Here is a 6,001-nt window from a genome sequence, read left to right as displayed (position 1 = left end):
CGGTAGCCTTAATTTGCAGATGCGATTGCGACGTATATCTCATGGTTTTGCAGACAGAGCTATGTTGACCATAACATTGTACAGTTTTTATGTTGCTTTTTTATATCATTTAGTGGAGCTTTTATTAATCTGTCAAGGCTAACTTGACCACAGTGGGTGGAGTGTCTCTTTAAAGAATAAAACAGAAACTCTATATTGGCAGTACTGACCGCAGTCGTGCCGGTCATAACTCTTATCTGAACTGCAAAGCCTATAAAACAGCTTCCTAATACAACCTGTATCCATTTCCGTGAGGAAACCGAAACATAAAGTTACGTAAGCCCAAAGGTGTTGATTGTTCTTAATAGCTTTAAAAATAGCCTGATTGTGTTGTACATGGACCAAGGTCATGGCATTTAGCACAAGAATGCTACGAAAGTAGATCACGATTATCTACTGATCGCAGTAGATCAGTTAACTTATTGACTCAAACGTTACTACCAATTCGTTTGGTGGATACTGTGTGTGGTATATAGTGCACTGCTTTTCAACCAGTGGGCCTCGACGCCCTCGTAGGTACGTTGGCCAAAAATAAAATAAACTAGATATATCGTTACGGCTACTGATATGCCTCCGCCATAATGCATGGTTCTCCTAATAGGTCTAGTATAGTACAATGTCTTGACAATGTGTGATGACAGTTTCACACAATTGGCAAAATATTAAAATGACAGGTTTGACATAAATGTGCTGAATGTTCACTTTCCTAGAACTAGGTTCAATTGGATGAATGATTAAAATGTCAGAGTGCAGGTATTTGGGGAACTGATGATTTTTACTTGACTTTTGACCCTTTTATAAGTTTATGCATTGAGTAATTTTCAAGGTATTGAGAAAAAGTATAATTTCAGTATCAAATGGGAAAATAGCATTATCTAAATCTGGCCTTTGACCTTTGACCTCACAGTTCCAAAGAGAATCACTGTTAGGTTGAACATGCATAAATATGTAAGTTTCATGATGATACCTTGAGTTACTTTCGAGATATGGAGGAAAAAGTGCAATTTAGCACTTTCACTTGACCTTTTACCTTTTGACCTTTGACCTTTTGGCAAGAAACTTCCCCAAAAATAAATATTGGTTAATACATGCCATACATCAAGTTTAAAAAAAAAAACCTTCACGCATATTGCATTTTAAGGAAAGTAGTGATATTTTGAGGAGTTGACCTTGACCTTTGACCCCTGACCTTTGACCCATGACCCCCAACCTCCCTAGATAATCACTGCCCATCGGTACAAGCATATGTACTAAGTTCCATGAAGATACCTTGAACCATTTGCGAGATATGGAGAAAAACATGCAATTTCAATTTTTTTTTCACAAAATAACCTGTGACCTTTAACCTTTGACCCTGTGACCCTAAAATCCACACAAAGTATTATCCCCCAAGGATATACCCTCATACCAAGTTTGATGTAAAACCACCACACGGTTCTTGAGATATCGACAAAAACAAAACGGGACGGACGGACGTACGGACGGACGGACGGACGGACGGACGACCCGAAAACATAATGCCTCCGGCCACTTCGTTGCGGAGGCATAAAAAGATTAATATGCGATCTAACTGGGCCATAAACAAATTTTGTAGGTGCCAAATTGGGCAACGAGTTGAAAAAAGGGTTGAGAATCACGGGTACTAAAGGAGACATAGACAGCGACCCGTTAAATTGGAAATCCATGTGGAAAGTCTGTGGAAAATAAGGTTTGTAATTCCGAAGGTTGGTTAAAGATACTAGCCCACATTTGCAAACCCACGAAAATCAAAACTGCATAAAACAGGTCCAATATGACTTCAAGTACAAGTTATAACAGTAACATACCTCACCTGCTGCTCTTTGTCTATACCATTCGATAAAAGAGAGAAAATCATCGTTTTAAAATCAATTTTCAAACCGGGTCAACCCGACCCAAAATCGAATTACGAGCGCGGGCTATAGCTACGTACATGTAACTTACACATGTATCGCATGCATGTAGTACGTACGTGGACCGGAGCTAGCGAGCGTAATACGCATGCATACGGTGCATTTTCATTTATTTTTACGAAAGTAATGAGCTAATTGGAACGAAATTTTGCACAGGTGTTACTGCAATCATACCCAAACTCCATGCTAACTATGAGACCAATTGCTGCAGGTTTACACATGTGGGCTAATACCTTTAATATACGCCCCCTTTTTTCCGTTTTCGAATTAACGAACCTTTGGCAAGACGAACATCACCCAATCAGGTTGAGAGGGTGGGGGAGGGGCGGGGAGGTGGGGGAAACTCTCGCCATATCACGATTGGGTAGTTCAATATCAATTAAGGTCAGAAATCATCTTCTACGGTCACAACCTATGAAGACTCATGAACACTGGAAAAAAAAAACACTCACGTGTTGTCTACATTTTCTCTCAGCAAATGGCAAGAACGTATTTATTATCCAAGAAACTCATCTTTCATACAGCATAACTTATATAGAGGTTCACTTTACCACATATATGGCAAGATCGATTCTGTCTCGCTGTCTTTGAAATCGCAGACAGACAAGTTCATATAGCTTGGATATGTTTTAGTAGTATTGCTACATGTACTTATAGTGAACACACCTCGTTGGCAATCAGAACTATCAAGCCCGCGACCTTGAGACACCTTTAGACAAACAACAAATAATTGACGTTGCAACAGATTGACAAATCGCCCTACATCGACTTAAATAAGCACCGAATTAATCAGTGCTTTAGTAGTAACCATGTTAAAAACAATCATGGGCATACATACTCGGGCTGGATTTGAACCAACGACCCCTTGATCGCCGGACAGACGTCTTATCAACTAGACCAACGAGCTTCGGCCCGAGTGTTGATTCCAAGCCTTAAAGCATGCAACGGATGGACTGCGTATTTCTTCAAATTAATAAATTTCATGAATTTGAATGAACAATTGACAATTTGTAATGAGCATCACATACGACAATTTCTCTCCCTTTATTAGAAATGAATTCACAAAACGTTTTTCTCTTTGTCAATGAACATCATGACCAAAAGAAAAGGGCTAAAGTTTGTGAAGCAATAATCAAAGTGAACACAATCGATAATAGATAAATGATAATCATAATTGTTCTTTCAAGATGAAAGAAGCAGCCACTCCGTGTGTATGCCTTGGATCAAACCGAAAGTTACATGAATACTTCAGCAACATGATTAACAAGTACCTGTTTTGTGATTTTGTAACTGAAGATCTGAGACCCGCTTCGTGATAAGGTCTGGAATAACAGTAAATTGCGATGATTTCAGTTCATGTGGTAGCAGTAGCCACGGAAACGAATGTCTTCAGCAGTGAGTGTATGGGTTGTTGCCGTGACAACTTTAATATACTGCAAGTCAAGTAGTATACACTATATTGGCGAACGTATTCATGAACCGTGCCTTTTATGGACAGACCCATATGGATATTGATGCCCTTTAAACTTCAAGACATTCACCTGTTGATACATACCATCATCTGGTATTGGTAAACACGCCTCTTACTTCGATACAACCGATGACGATATACGATTCAATTTTCATTTTCATTTTCTTGCATGTTCTCATTTCTCCATGAAACTACATTCAACATAGATCTCCAGAATGACACTGTGTATGTACTTGCCGCAATAGCTAATTTCAGTCGGTTGTGGCTTACATCAACATCAATACTCATGAGCAATACCTCATACTACATTGAGAACGAAGAGATATCCAGATATACTTTATATCATCTTGATATGAGACAACATGTATACAAATTTAATAGTATACGACAATAGACATGAGTTTTTTTCTTTATGAGGCAAGTTTGCATGACTACAAATGGAGATCAATTAATTATCCGCCAGACGATTAATACTATTATTCCCGCTCAAAGTGGAGTAAATTCTTGACTGTGTGCGTGAGGAGCACAGCGGTCATATCTGCCAACGAAAACCAACATGATTTTGTCCGGTGGGTATACTGATTGACAACAACATTATTTACAACACGCTCACCCGTTAACAAAGCTACAGAGGAAGATAACGTGATTGTTTATTACGTCACTGACGAGTCATAGTTAAACCAAATTTCACGAACCCACCTCCCTCTAGTTACCACGCCACGACAACAATTTCAGCTTAAATGGGTGGTACAGTTTCGGTTGAGATGGGGTTTGATGTTTCCAACATTTTTTTATGATGATTTTTTTGAGATAACGAGAAACCTCCTGAAAGAGCATATAATTCTAAGAGGAATTCAAAGTTTATTTGATGAAAATTTGTTTTGCAATGACTGAGATATCCAAGACAAAGCGATTCTAATATAAGGTGGGACCCGTCTTTTATCAGGATCGCTCTGTTTTATAGTACTTGTTTTGGACATCTCTGCCATTTCAAAACCGATTTTCATCAAATGAACTTTGAATTCATCTTTGAATTGCATGCTCTTAAACATTCTATAAAGTGGTTTCTAAGCATCTCACAAAAAGACAAAAGCTGAATCCTCACCTCAACCAATACTGTACCATCCCTTTAAAAGAAATTTCACGAACCGCACCTCCCAGTAGCTATACTACGCTTCGACAACAATTTCAACTTTAAGCATTTCTCAAAACAAAATGATCAAGGCTTGACATCAGTGTTTCTTCTAGATTAGGAGAAGCAAATACCAGTTCAGCAACAATGCTTCTTATTTTAACGTCAAGACGGAAATTTTGAGTATATTTCAGAGTATATGATTATGATACACTTCTACCACCACGTGATGTACAGGCTTGCGTGATTGCAAGAAGTATCACTTACAAAATGCAAATCGTTCTTTTTCTTAATGAATACACATTTGAAAAGTTAAACCCTTATGTACAGCAAGTTTTATGCAGCAAATAGTCCAAACGAGGGCACAACCATTCGATAATATATCCTAGAACCAAATTCGGGCACTGTTACGCTTTGTAACATACTGCTGCTGAATATGGCTCATTGCCACTTTATTTTGTTTGTGAAGAAAAGAAGAAGATAGCACCCGAGATTTAAAAGTCATGTCTTTGTACTCTGCGACCATAGAGCACTATCATTCTGTCTTATTCTATGGACAGCCTGTCTAGAAACGTGAAACACGAGGTTAAAGGAAGAGTATTTGTCTCCATTTGAACTTCTTCATGTCTACCAGCATTTGGACAAGGCATCGTGACTGAGGAATGAGACTAATTATCCACACCGAGCATCGTCCGAAACTCAGAAACGGGTGAGCGCGAGAGCGAGTGGCGCTTGCTCCTTTTGCCTCGCGGTTAGTCTCTTTTCCAAGCCTCAACCACGAGGCCTCGTCAAAAGGCTATCTCTCCACTAGCATATGGCTTCTACCCATTTCATGATATGGCAATGGAATAATAAATGAACAGTGAAACAGTCTAAGAAAGCTATCATATCATAATCCCATCATCTAATTCATCATTCCCTTCAATGATTATGCTGTAGGAGGAAGAAAAAGAAGACACACATGTCGCAAGCTCATGTTGACTGCAATAGGGCCTATACTTTCACGTTTTAAAGACAGAAAATCGCATGTATTGTTTAATCCCTTTCCTACTTTTGCATTGCAGGTGGAGGATTACCCGTCTGCGTGCTACGTCATATTACCTACTCATATAGGTCTGTGTGTCAATTTTTGTGCACATCTGACTCATTGGCGCAGAAAAGGGTTAAACTCAGTCCTATGTCAAAGCCCATTCTGCACAGATAAAATCGCCATCCAGCTACTCAGCGTCACACCTATTTCACCTCAAAGAGGGCATTTTGATTCTATCTCCGTGATAGCCTTACATCCTACACCCTCACATTTTGCTGGTTTTGCTCCTCACTTGTACTCCACAGACAACATGAACAGTTTGCGATTACGTATCATATACATATCAACGCATGACACTACCGTTGTCTCCATAAGACACGTTTACTCTATATCGTGTT

This window comes from Diadema antillarum, unplaced genomic scaffold (genome assembly GCF_040938485.1).
Source record: "Diadema antillarum isolate AM-2024a unplaced genomic scaffold, OU_Dant_1.0 seq00000182_RagTag, whole genome shotgun sequence".
NCBI lineage: Eukaryota > Metazoa > Echinodermata > Echinoidea > Diadematoida > Diadematidae > Diadema > Diadema antillarum.
The sequence above is the reverse complement of the archived record's forward strand: the minus strand, read 5'-3'. Positions refer to the sequence as shown.